At 44.9% G+C, this 14724-nt stretch overlaps 1 pseudogene; it reads right to left on the reverse strand.

Moving 5' to 3' along the window:
- Window positions 1-555: 555 nt before the first annotated feature.
- On the reverse strand, window positions 556-5307 carry LOC146181040 (uncharacterized; annotated as a pseudogene).
- Window positions 5308-14724: the final 9417 nt, after the last annotated feature.

A 14724-nucleotide genomic window follows, 5' to 3' on the forward strand; every position in this document is an offset into this window, starting at 1 on the left:
AATGGTTGCTGAGAAGTATGAGGTCGAGGATGTTTTTCGTTGTACCTTGAGTGCGAGTGGGATGAGAAACCACTTGATGTAGGTTAAAATTTAGCATCACGTCTATTAGCGCATCTGAAGCTTCTGATGCGTGATGCATTGTGTCCCAGTCAATGTCGGCAAGGTTAAAATCACCCGCAAGAATAACCCTGGATTGATGGACATGACGCTGCATGTACTCTTGAATGGCTGAAAGGCATGTGCTGTCAGAAGATGGACTGCGATAAACGCAACCGGTAACAATGGTCATCCCGTCGCATAATATTTTACAGAAAACGGCTTCAGCGTTAGCCACATCGGGAAGAAGGACAAAGGGAAGGCATTTTTTTATCAGTAACGCTACACCGCCACCCCGTGAAGGCCGGTCTTCCCGAATGATTGCGTAGTTTGGTGGGGCAATTTCGTGATCAAATACAGCAGGTGATAACCATGTTTCCGTGATGGCCACTATATCTGGGTTATAGTCAACTAGTAGGTTTTCCAATTCCACGGTTTTATTTAGAACACTGCGGGCGTTTATGTTCATCAAGGTTAGTCTTTTGATTGTGCTGCTCGGCGGGTTGTTCGACGGATTGTTGTGCTTTCTGCGTCGTTTTTTTGCATCGGCACTTTGTCGTTCTTCTCTTCGTCCCAAATATATGCGCGTTTGTTAGTGTATAATTTGTCGTAGGAAAGTGATACCTTTTCTTTTCTGTCGCGGTTCGGTTTCGCACTGTCCCAAAGTTTCTTCCGTATATCTCGCACTCTTTTGGAGAAATCTTCCTCAACTGAGTAGTCGGTTCCTTTAAGTTTGTATCCTCTTCCTAATATTGCTACTTTTTGTCTGTAGTCCAATAATTTCATTATTACTGGCCTAACCTTACCTGTCGCGGGCTTCCCTAGCCTATGTATTCTTTCTATTGCCACTTTTTCGAGGTCTAATGTGTCAACAATAATATCATTATTAACAGTTTCTTCGAGCGACTCGCTTGTTTCTTCGTCATTTTCTGGAAGACCATAAATGATTAGGTTAGACCGCCTACTGCGATTTTCTGAATCGTCAATTTTCTGTTCAAGTGCTTCTATGACTTGATTCATGTCAGTCATTTGTTGCTGGCAAGCCTCAACTTTACTTTCAAGGGCAGCAATTTTGTCTAGTTTGGTTTCTATGTCGGTCAAACGTTTCTATTTTATATCTTTTATGTCAGCTGCAATGTCCTTCAGTTGTTTAGCAATTTGGTTTAGGTCGGGGCCAGGGTTAGTTTCAACATCTCCACTCAGCAGCAACAATTTTTTCAAGGCAAGGGCGACATCAACAACCTCTAAAAAAAGAGATGGGCACGGCAGCACTACCAGAAAAGGGTCACTTGAGCGGATGCAATATCCGAAATCTTTCCTTACCTGCACAATGAATGCAAACGGGTTGTCAGCGTGCCGCAAGCTAGCAGTGCCACCGTGCCCAGTGGCAGAGTACGCCCACGGTAGGCTGTATATAGCTGCGGAGAGCGGTGGCGTTGATGGTAGACCACGTGCCAAGAGTTCCGAGCTTGTTGTCGTCCGGTGGTGATGGTGAGGTTTCCACGATGTAAGCGGTGGCAGATCCAGCACTTGGCTTGTGCTGGCGTAGAATACCTGCGCAGTCCCGGTCACCCGGGCTTGCGCTGTGTCTCCATCGCCGGTATGAAGCAGCAGGCCAAAGGACAGCTGCACAATGAATGCAAACGGGTTGTCAGCGTGCCGTATGCTAGCAGTGCCACCGTGCCCAGTCAACGAAGAGGTGTCAGGTGTAATAGGCCTTGTCGTTTATCGTTTTCTGTTACTTTCGCGCCATGCAGTTGAGGCTATTGCGTTTAGAGAAAGCCTCTGCTGCTAGAGTAGGGGTTACCGCGCGCCAATTGTCGACATGACCGCTGTGCGCCCGTAACACGCTGTGCGCCGCAACATGCCCACAACACGCTAAATATGGGTTACAACTTAGCTCAAATTTCCCTAAGCTCTTGCTTTCAAAAAATCCCTCACAATCGTTTCCTTGTTCAGCCGGACTAGACCCGCTGCAGATCGAAGGCCTCTCCCATATTCCTCCAATCAACGCGGTTTTCTGCTAGCATCATCCACGTCACCCTTACGAACTTCTTAACCTCATCCTCTACCCTAAAGAAATAACAAGAAAACTTGCAGCGGAACTGATATACCCTTTGAAGATGACGGTGCTGATGCTTGCCACTAGGTTAGGACTGCAGGCCGAACGCCTAAAGCCGTAATATTGTGGTACAGTTCAAACACAGAACAAGTGCCACTCTTTTTATTGCGAAAGCAATACTACTCTAGGTTTCGAGCCTTCAGCATAGCGCGGCGGTAGCCACTTACGTCTTACCAACCTGACGCTGTGACGTCACACTTCACGTGACACTAGAGTGAGAGCTGAGCTACCAACTAAAGCGGTCGGCGTCGCGCAGTGGTAGCCACGTCTTACTCATGTGACGTTATGACATCACACCCCACGTGGCACAAAAGCGAGAGATGAGCTCCCAATTCAAGCAGTCAGCGTGGCGCGGTTGGAGCCGCGGCTCAGTTGGCAGGAACTGCCAACTTGGTCTCGCATTTCATATTGGTCGGTTATGTCTGAATCAGCCTTCTAGGACCCTGGCATTCACGTTACCCCTATAGGTCACTAAGGCACGTTCATACGGCTTCGTTAAAGCGGGGCTTTATATGTGGACTGAGGAAGGAGAAAAAGAAAAAGAACGCTCGGTCACCCACAGCTAATGCTTTCGCTCAATATTTGGCTCAGCAGCGTTTAACTCTTGTAATTTTTGGAATAAAGCTAGAAAACAACGACGTTCAGCCGAGGACATCTATATAGAAGTGCAGCCCAGCACTTCGACTTACATTAATGAGCAATTAATAAAGCGTTTGTTCGGGGCTGCTAATGCCAAAAAGAAGGCACTTGGCAGGAAATTGCGTGGTATCGAAATGGCAAGATCTTCACCCGAAAATCTGAAGGCAGCCCAAATGTTGCTAGCGCCCACCTTGGCGATCTGCAAAAGATGACGTAGAAATAACAGATGTGTACAGTTTTGTTGCAATTCCCTATTTTAAAAATGGGTTATGTGACTTCTGAACTAAAACTGCTTTTATCAGTAAAAAGCCAGCAGTGACATTTTTCCACCAAAATGTAAGATCTCACCGGTCGATTTCTTCCCGGGCTTAGATAAGGTTTTTATATTTTCATTTTCATGGTTTGATTCCTTATTTGTTATTGCTGATACAATGCACTGTTATGATTTATGTGCATTCACGATCTTCAGATTACTTCGCGGGCTTGAGTTTTCTTTTTCCTATTCTAAGGAACAAAACTTCAGTTGGTAGATTGTGCTTAACCCCAGCGTCTGTCCAATCCTTTGTCCGTGTCCAACTAAGCAGCGCAGCATTCATGAGAAGATGTTCCAACTAGGCCTGTTCCAAGCACTTCTTAACATCTTAGACAAACTTCATATTGCGCCAAACAAAGAAATTTGCCCTCCAAATCAATATGTGTATCTGCCTTGGGCCCCGGCAATTTCGCTGACCGATGGCAGGCCATTGCCACGAAATATGGCTCCTCGCTGTGGCAACTCGGAGCGAGGCAAGCGTTTCATTAATGCGCGTAGCCACAGAGTAGTGAAAAAAACCAATCGCTACTACCACAATAATATATCCTGATATGGCAGAAACAATATTTGCCACAACCAATGCCAATAACTGCGACACTGGTGTTCCCAGGTATATCGGATGGTTGCGTGGGTCGATGTCACTCATCGTGTGGTGAATACATCCCGACTGCACATCGTCGATGAAGTCGACACTGTGAAAGTAGAGCTTGCAGCTTTCAAAAGCTGCGTAGTGGGTCCTACAAAACTTTCCAAAATATTTCTCCAAACACAGACTCTATCTCTTCACGGACTCATCTCGCGCGTATGAAGTGTGCAGACGAGTGACCTCGAGTCCGTAAACGTACCCTAAAATGATCGGTGATTTATTAGCGACATTTGACGACCTCAATCTCAAGCTAAAAGTAGAGGGACAAATTCTTGGGTGCCTGCACACGCAGGCATTAAAGGCAACGAGTGGGCCAACAGCGAGACGCGAGCAGCAGCACGCAAAGTATCAACCGCAACGTGCGCACTTTCCATCATTTCGGGTACCAAACCCTGCCCGTTGGAACGCTCGCCTTCAAAGCAATCGCGAGGAAGGGACGGCGCAAGGCCCTTGAGCACCTCCGCAGTGGAGGAGAGGAACGGAGGAAGAGGCGCGCCCCATTCCCCCTATGCCGGAAGCGCTATCGAGGGCCACGCAAACATTATTTCGCCGCCTTACAACTAACACTCTTTTAGCCCCGTAATTGAGAGAAAAAAATATTCCACAACGATTCCAACGAGGGGATGTGCTGTCATTGCCAAAGTCCAGCGACCGCTGCCCATATAATATGGGACTGTCAAGAGTATTCTGCCATTCGAGTCAGGACTCTAGCCGTAATTCTAATTGCCATTCTCCCGCCCATCTACATCAATTGGGTCCCTCTCTCGACAACGCGGCCGTCGCTATGCTTTGAGCAAAGCTCGGAGAGTTTGTTGACTTAGGCCCCAGAGCCAAGCTTTGCGGCAGATGTCAAAGACAAACAAACTAGCACCTGCTTCGGCCGCCATGACTGTGGTGGGGCCTGATGCCCGTACAGATGACAGAAGCAAAAGTGCATGACTCAAGGCTGTCAATAAACGTGTGTCAATCACTGAATCAATCCTCAGTTAAAGTTTTCTCTAGGAATCTCTAGCGAGATCTTGATTATCACGAGACTTTTACCATCCTGCGGTCACAGCATCACATCTTTCCGTATACATTTACATCCTGCATAGTGCCAGCGTTAGAACAAAATATGAGGGCAATTTCATTTTAGTCTCCCGTTAGGGCTTTCAGTATCTACTTCCAGCTCTTCCGTTTCTTAAAGAATGTGTTCATATTTATAAAGTGGTTACCGTTTGTGCGATCCCTACATCCTGCTCCCACGAAGGAAATGCCCACTTAGTAGCACTTAATATAACAAAAATATCCTGTGTATCTGTAGTGTTGCAATTTTTCCTGTCTCTCGAGTCAGTTAAACATATATTGAGACTATTCCTTTCCACTATGGAATACGATTCTCTTCATGCGGGATAGGAATGGGGTAGTAGCATTCATGAACTACAATCTGTGGGACAATCTCAGTTGATTTGACAATAACTGCTGAACACCAAGACAACACACCAAATCCATGCCGCGGCAGCCACCCTTGTAATGCAGCAAAAGGCAAGTCACCCGTATTCTGTGCGAGGATGCCGGACAATAAAAACCTCAGGTGCTTGGAATTTCCGGAACCTTAACTATGCCGTCCCTCATACCTTGAGGCGTGTAAGGAAGTTTAAGTTGCTAGCCAAACCTAATCGCTACGTAAGGGCACGCGTTATGGCGAAAAATTTGGTGATTACGATAATATTCGTGTTATTGGTGATTATCATTAAAGGTGCAAAATCAGCTTAACCAAGAGGGCTAGAGATAGTTTGCTTTGCCTGCCGAGGCAGCTTCAGTGTTGCAAAGGTTTCAGGAAGAAGTTTGTTTTTTCGCATTCGTTTAAGGTTTTATAGCAAGACATCAAAATTAGCGAAGCGCTCCGGGCCCAAAATGCGAAGATGTTTTTCAGCGAGGAAGCTTGCCCATATTTTTTATCAGAAAAAGGGCAAAATTATGTGAGAAGTCATAGAAAAGTAATGTAGAATATTTTTCGAAATCCAGTTATGAGACAGAAAGTTGTAGTTTTTTTCGAAGCCCCCTTCTAAGACTCAATTCGAAATAATAGAGGCTTTACAAAGGTTAGCGCCATCTAGTGAAAGAGACAGAAACTGTGCGCGTCGGACATGTTTTGTTAAATCCGCCCGCGCCTCCCATCGAGTACGATGTCAACGCGCGCCTTCGTGGAAACCGCGCTTGCACCGCAAGGTGCATTGGAATGATTACAAGCGATTGCTTCATTTTTTAACATCACAGCAGTCGCTGCTAGCACCAATCTCTATTCGGAATGATGCCAGCATGTTGTTGCGTACCCTTATGCAGCAAGCGCACCGTTGTAGACGCGTGTATGCGATCGCTCGTTTGCAATCCTAATCGGCTTTACAAGTGTAACTTTCATCATGTAAAGCATTACTGCACGTCTCTCTGACTGGGAGCTAGCTCACAGAACGTGCTATCACCTAAAACAGCAAGGTTGTTTCGCGTGCAATGAAGCCTTGTTAACTTGAATCATAAGCTTATGCTTCGATGGAGGACAACGGAAAAGGTGCAATGCATGTATAACGAACGCTATAGTTCAAATACGTTCTTTGAAACCTTTTGTATGTAGGTTCCATTTACCATTGTGTATTTGATTTAAGACAAGGGCATGATTACCAAAACTACTTTTCACAGTCGTACGAAATGGTAGTGCTTGGTGCAGAGAGCAATACGGCTGTCTAGTGCGTCCGAGGTGCGTGTTTCTCGCTGCAAAAGCGGCTGCTAAACCCACGTCGTCTAGTAAAGCAGGAAAAGATGACATCCTACTAGTGTACTGTAATATGCTCACGTTCAGCCCATTTCGGAAGATGTTATCACATAATAATGCATGCGAAGTCCGGTCCGCGCACAGAGCGCGCAGCTCAGGTTTGCATTCTGTGCCTTCATACCTGCCAGCGCGGCCGATAAAATAACGAAGCGTGTGCTTCAGTGTTGTGTGTTTTGTCGAGTCACCCGATGGTTCGCTAATTGACAGCCACCCGAAATTCAGTTGATTGTTTAAATACGCCTTTATTCCCTCTTTCAGATAGTAGACATTTGAAGCCTTAACCTCATATGAAAGCGCTGTCATGGGAAACTGCGTGGAACTCGGAGGCTGAGGAACTCGGCTAAAACGAAAAGAAATTTGAAACGTCAACTCACATTACTGCGAAGTGTCTGTGCTTGGTGCAACTGGCTGTGTTCATAAAGTCACATCTATATTATATAATACTGTTATAAAAAATTAGGGGGACACTTAAGCTCCGTCGTTATGGGTATGACGTGGAAGCGTCTCTCTCTCTCACACACACACATGATGTTTTCTTTGTTCACGTTTTAAATTTTTAGCTTTTATTTAGTTTATATTTGTATTATTTGTTTCTTTATTTTATTTATTGTTTTATATTATTATACACCAATACTCAGGGTCAACAAAAGTCGCCTTTTCATTCTGAGCAATTTGACACCATTGAACACATTTTTCAATTCTTTCAATTAATCAATTACACATTCTAAATTTCCTTCATTAGCATCACCAAGCACTGGTTTTTGATCCTGAGCATTTTGACACCTACAAACTGTCAATGTCCATTTTTTTTCTTTTTTTCGTTGCTTTATTTTATCAATTGATCAATTAAATCAAATATTTTATTAACTCATCATCGCCTTTTGCACACCAATCAATCTCCATTCACTGGAAGGAGAAAAAACCATGACAAATTTTTTTTTATGCAACCCCCGATTATTTCCGAGACCGTGCCGACTACTGCGTCGACGGCATAGGCAGGAAAGTGCTAAGTGCGATTCCAACTTAAGTCAAATTTCGAACGATTCTTTCATCTCAAAATAAATTACATCCTCGCACATTTCACCAACAAGTATCTACCAGTGGGATAAGCCACAATGATGCGTAAACCAAGCAAACAAACTCGCGATCGTCTTTCATAGTCCTTCAAGTAAATAGCAAAGGCACGCAGACAAAAACAAAATGTGCACATTACAAAACTTTGGATACTGTACCTGGATAGGGATGACGCTGCGCGGATCGACGAGGGGCCCATGCACGACTCGTAGAGCAGTTTGTAACTGCGCTCGGCAGCGCGGCCGGTTGGCCCCGCTTCGCCTCGGCTGTCAAAATACGCTTCTTGACGTCACTAACAGACACCGCCAGGGACAGAAGGGAGGTCCAAGCACAGCACACTAGGTTACAACGTGAAAAGCGCGGACAGAACGGCGGGCGCCTACGGACGGACACGAAGCGGACCAAAACGAACGGATGGAGCAATCAAAATATGGCTGCCAGCCGGATCCGCGAGATCAGCGTGCCGCTCATGGTTGCCAGACTTACTTTCGTAAATCCTTTATTAGAGACACCAAATTTACTTTTGTTTTCGCCCTTTGCAATTGTTCAACGTACATTACTGGCATGAGTAGCCACGTGGATTGAGCCAAAAGCAGAAAAAAATCTACAATTGAAATTTCTCTCTTCTAGCCTCGTTTTAGGACTTCAAGAGGCGGCTATGACCTCATAGACGTGCAGAGGGCATGTGAGGCGTTAGAAACCGCCCTAGGTATCGCTGCTTTATTCATATCAACTCACCCGAACGCTTACTTAAGCCTTCCCAAAAAGTAAAACAAAAATGAATAAGCACTGTTATATATATAACTTGTTTTCATCAGTCGCGTGAACAAAGTGCTTGTATACGATGTGATAGTGATTGCTCAGTGCCTGAGCTAAATCCTAAAAGAGCGACAAAACAATTCTGTTATAAAGTATTCGCTTAAGTAAACTCGCATGGTGAGTCAATTATCGTTTTGCCCACTATTGCATAGAAAAAAGTGAATAAAAGTTGAGTGTTTGGAAAACCTTTCATTGAAATTGCAGTTAGTAAATTCGAACGCTATCTAGCTGCGGTAACAGCTAGTTCTGCTTAGAGCAGCAGAAAACTGCAAGTAAATTCCGACGAGTGTTAGGTACGGGCAATTTAGCACTATAACATAATAGTGTTAGCTTTACTGCTCACGTTTGGTTATTCATTGTTATTTGCCAATGTACAAACAACGGCGGTTGCTAACGCAACAGAAAAAATCTACTGCAGAGAAAAAGCACGTACCACGCAATCTCGTTTGTAACGAAATTGCTATAATTAAAAGAATATTGCCAGGGGTGGGTTAAAACCCTGTTCAGAACGAACAGATTAGCATCACTGCCTCAGGCATGAGAGCAGTATGCTATTGCTCCAGCCGATCGTGCCACGATTGAAACTATAACACTACCACTGTGCAACAAACATTATCGATTTCACCCAATCGAACTGGAAAACACTCCCCATCTGTGCGGTGAGCATTGTTGTCTTCACGAAGCTTCATTTGCGCCGCTGCTTCGTTTAAACTAGGTAAATGCGCCAGCACATACTTCCTTTGGACGAGCTCAGCCGTCACTACGGGCGTAGTGTCGACCGAATCTACTAGGCGGCGTGACAAGAAAGGCGTGGCGTAGAGGAATCAATTCTCTCTATTGACAGAGGACGGAGCTGTGCCAGACAGGCAGCCGAGGACATCAAACAAATAGAAACCAGACCAGCCCGCTGCCGAGTAGCTTATCAAGCATGGAACCGAGACAAGATCGAAGCGGCAGCCGCGAAAGCACTTGATGGCTAACACTGGTCAAAGTTGGTGCAAGGATAATGGAGCCTGTACAATATCTGTTGTGCTGGCGAACTGCATTTCCTGCAATTGTGTAACTATGCAATGGTAGTTACGATGGTTACCAGCTGCACAAACCAGGGTAGGGCAAGCAGACGTCTATTGTCCTTATACTATAATTTGCACCTAGCGCTTTCGCAGGTAACAGCGGCGATGAGAGGTGATGAGGCGCCGAATCATCATCATCATCATTATCATCATCATCACCAGCCTGACTATACCCACTGCAGAGCGAAGGCCTCTCCCATATTTCTCCACTTAGCCCGGTTCTGTGCTAGCTGCATCCACTTGAACCCTGCGAACTTCTTAATCTCATCCGCCCACCTAACTTTCTGCCGCCCCCTGCTACGCTTTCCTTCCCTTGGAATCCAGTTTGTTACCCTAAGCGACCATCGGTTATCCTCTCTTCGCACTACATGTCCTGCCCATGTCCATTTCTTCTTCTTAATTTCCACTAGAATGTCGGTAACTTGAGTTATTTCTCTGACCCACTCTGCACGCTTCCTATCTCTTAATGTTACTCCTACCATTTTTCGTTCCATAGCCCTCTGGGTTGTCCTCAACTTAAGTAGAACTCTCTTGGTTAGCCTCCACGTTTCAGCGCCATAGGTGAGTACAGGTAAGATGCAACTGTTATATACTTTCCTCTTTAGCGATACCGGTAAGCTACTAGACATAATCTGCGAGTGCTTGCCAAATGCGCTCCATTCCAATCTTATTCTTCTTGTTATTTCCTTTTCATGGTCCGGATCTGCGCTTAAGTAGATATATTCGCCTACTACTTCCAGTACTTCGCTACTTAATGTAAACTGCTGTTTTTTCCCGAGGCTGTTGAACATTACCCTAGTCTTCTGCATATTCATTTTCAAGCCTACCTTTCTACTTTTCCTGTCTAGGTTATCAATCATTATTTGTAGTTCATCTCCCGAGTTGCTTAGCAAGGCAATGTCATCAGCAAATCGCTGATTACTGAGGTATTCTAAATCTACCCTTATCTCTAACTGCTCCCATTCCAAGTCTCTGAATACTTCCTCTAAGCAAGCTGTGAATAGTACTGGGGAGATTGTGTCTCCTTGCCGAACACCTTTCTTTATGGGAATTTTGTTACTTTCTTTATGCAGAACTATGGTTGCTGTGCAGCCACTGTATATATCTTCCAGCACTTTCACGTACGGCTCGTCTACCCCCTGATTTCGCAATGCCTGCATCACCGCCGAGGTTTCAACTGAGTGAAATGCTTTTTCGTAATCAATGAATGCTATGTATAAGGGCTGGTTATATTCCGAGCATTTTTCTATCACCTGATTGATGGAACCGAAACAAGAACGTTAAAAGTGCGATACGAGACGGTAGAGAGGTTACAATAACGCTAACTTCGCACCGACCCCCTCACTGACGCTTCTCATAGCCTGAGTCCCCTCGCTTCGTTTTCTTTTTATTTGAACAAACCCCTAGAGGCACTCGTCATGAAAGTATTGCATAGGGGGTGGGAAGAAAGCAAGCGTGAAGATACAAAGAAGGAATATTTAACATGAGGAGCTGAACAAAAAAAGAAACTAAATATGAAACGCGCATTAACTGAATAGTCAGCAAGTATCAACATAAGATGGAATAACAAACCCTAGAATTTATGTAATGAATAAAAAAACGATCGTATAAACTCAGGCTATGAGAGGCGTTTGTGGAGGTGCTGGAAATTTCGATCACCCCGTTTTTCTTAATTATTGTGCACTGCATTGAACCGTGCACTGTCGGCGTCTAGACAGTACCGCTTCCACTTCATCGGGATGGCGCAGTGGTTACAGCAATCGACTACTGTGCCTAAGGATGCAGGATAAACTCCTGGCCTTGGCCACCGCTTTTCTTTAGAGGCAAAGCGGAAGGCGCCCGGTGCGCCGTTCGATGTCAGTGCACGTTAAGAGACCTCAGTTGGTCAAAATTCCCGCAGTCCTCCACTACGCGCCTCCCATAGTAGAGTCGCTTTAGCCCGTTCCAACCCACAGACCAAACCAGTTCCGTTCCCATCCAGACGCGGCCGTCGCGGCTGAGTGTGAAGCTGAGAGAAATGAACACTAAAACCTTTCAAGCTCACTCTCCTGATATTGCCCTGTAAAAAAAACCTATGAATAATACTGTCACAAAATTTCGTTTTTTTTTACATAGAGGATAACCGATTATTATACTGTACTGTCTGCATGGTGGCAGTTTCTATCAAAATAGACATGGTTTACGTTGACACAAATTTTTTTTTTGCAATTTGCATAGATAATTTGAAAATATATCTTTGGAATAACTTGAAGAAATAACAAATTATAATTCTATGATTAAAGTTATTCATAGCTTGGCACGCTTCTCCTGCTAAGACTTTGAAATGGAAAATAAGACGGCCTCTCCCGTGGCAGGTGTGGTAAATGTTTACAGTTCAATAAAATCCGGTATGCTTATTAAGAGACACTGTCGACAAATCAAAAGTTCTCCAGCCCGTTCATGGGCTCCGAGCGAAGACTCTTGCCGCTCGCCAGCAGCTTTAGAAACACTATATAAGCATAGTGACAGTTGTGACGACGCTTTCCTGATCGAGATGGCTGACAGTCCTGCTTGTGAACAATGTGGCGTTGATGAAACGATTGAGCACCTCCTTTGTGATTGCCCTGTTTTTGCAACTGCAGGACATACGCTGCGTACTGCATTGGATCGTCTGGACGCTCACCCCTTAATGGAAGGGAAGATCTTTGCACCATGGCTACAAACGTCATCTGCGCTCAAAGCCTATAAGAGAGACTAGCCTGATTTACAAACTGTGACTTTCTCACCTCCTCTCCTATTCTACAATCCCCCTTTAATCCCCCATTCCCCTTCCTCAGTGCAGAGTAGCCAACCGGAATTCATTCTTTCTGGTTAACATCCTTGCCTCCCGCCCTCCTTTTCTCCTCCTTCTCCTCCAAAAGCATGCCAACCCCATCCCCTCGCATCACAGATTCTATTTAGGTGAAATAACGGACATAGCTTTAAAGCAATGCTCAGTTCTTGATACGGAGTATATAATTTTCTCCTTTTTTTAATTTTCTTTAAAACTGATCACACTTCTGCAGAGTAAGCATCTGCGTCCGATGTTTTATGTACGCGGTCATTTTTGTGAATTATATGCATTGAAAAGTGATGACTTACTTTTTGCAGTATATGCCGGTGGAGCCAGAAGCGAGCACTCGCTTTCCATGCGCGTGAATGGTGTCAGAGGATGCGGAGTGGTGATCAGGTGGTGACGCCACTGAGGGAGGTGCGGCGGGAGGTGGAAACAGACCCCATTGCGAACTGTAAGAAGAGCTCTCCTCCCTCAAGACCAGCCATTGAACCGCAAACCCTGATTGTGTGGGTGCAGTGATGCCGATTACAACGCTAGTTTCAACATGAAACGCAGTTGTGTGCGTGAGGATCCAGACGTCTAGGTGCAGATGTATTACGGACTTGCATTGTTGTGCATTATGGCTAAGTTTCTTCATGTTATCAAAGTTGCGCTGAGAGTTTTTCCTGTGGAGCCCTACGGAAGGGACATCTGCCCAGTCTTTCAACAGTAGGCACACAACGTCTTCTTTCTCTTCACAGGTTGTAAGCAAGGTAAACAGCGATCGCGGCTGAGAAGTGTGTGAGCTCAACTAAAGCAATACGGAACACACAATTGCATAGTGTGAGTCACACCCAAGAACTTGATGTCGCCTCTCTGCTTCATTCATTGTTGGTTTTCCGGCTATTGAAATTCAAAAACATAGCATAAAGCAGACTACATAGAACATACTCCAAGTAACATGTTAGTAAAATATGTGATTTTAGGAAATTAAAAGATATGAGTGGATAAAAACAATTACACGAAGTAATTCCAACCATTGTTCTGGCTTTGAAATATGTAGCATTTAGCCACAGCGCCTACCTACCGTTGAGATAACGAAACCATCCACGGAAGACTTACTAATAAGCATTCTGTCCAGCAGGTGCAGTCACGCAAAATGGTTGGGTAGCGTGAGTTCAGAATCGTTCGATACAGTCAGCCGCCATCGCCAAAAGTCCGAACCCTGAAGGATGGCGTCATGAAAGGTATCGTATTGCTCCGTTATATCTTAAACAGCATTTACCAGTCGGCAAAGACGTTTGTGCTACGTGGTCACCACCATCTCAATGCCGCTGTCAGAAGCCGGTCATCAGGTCTACATAAGGGTCATTCGTTTCAATAAACCATTGATGTCCCGCCGGCAGCATTCGGTCTATTACTTTTCCAATGGAGATTGATATAGGACAATTCGCCTATGCGTGGTCAGCAGGTAAGGATTTCTCGGAATAAAAAAAAGCAAGCAGGAGTTTTATCTTCCAGTGTTCTAACACAGCACTGGAAGCGTATGTGTAAATAAATTAACGAACAAAACAAATTGACCGTCGTTACCCGGTTTAGATAGCAATTAAGAAGCCATCCTGTGGAGAATGCATGTTGGTGAATGCCTACACAAGGCAAAAAGAGCATCTAATAAGGGCATTCAATAAAGAAAGTCGTCGTGGTCATTCTAAGAGCGTGGTAAAAGAAACTCACCTTAATGTGGGTGCCTTGTTGTGCCCATAACCATTTTACAAAAATCTTTATTACCCCTAGCTCATTGGAACGTTGATAAGGGCCAGTGCACGGAAAGCCTCCTTGCGTAGGTGGAAGTAAGCTAAAACAACTTCTAACAATATTTAGAATAACCTAAAGTTACTTTCAAGGATCCAGCTATGAACAGAAGTCTTCAGTCTTTTAATCTTAACCACTCAAGGTGGCGCAATATGATACTTGTGCAGTGCCCGTCGGCTTCGGAGTTGCGGCAAGGGCGTACTGCTCTCTTTTTCGCGGACGATGGTCGAGGCGTCACTACCTGGAGCTGTTGGAATGATAGCAGCAGCCGGAAAGTTTTCTCCCGGACTACTTCTCGCTGTAGGTACTGCAGGCTATCTCCACTCGCAGATTTCCCATTGGAGGAGGTTGCATACATTGCCTGAATTGGTCGACGGTACTACGGTTACCTGATGTTCCTAATCGTCTTAATGGTGGCGCTTTCATTTCAAATTCGGCAGCGTTTGTAAGGGAATATATGACAATGCCAGCAAAAACCGAGTCTTTAGCGCCTGGCATCAAAAATTACAATATCTCCTCATTGGTCG

Source organism: Amblyomma maculatum, chromosome 8 (genome assembly GCF_055883805.1).
Source record: "Amblyomma maculatum isolate TAMU_Amacu chromosome 8, ASM5588380v1, whole genome shotgun sequence".
In the NCBI taxonomy this organism is placed as follows: Eukaryota; Metazoa; Arthropoda; class Arachnida; order Ixodida; family Ixodidae; genus Amblyomma; species Amblyomma maculatum.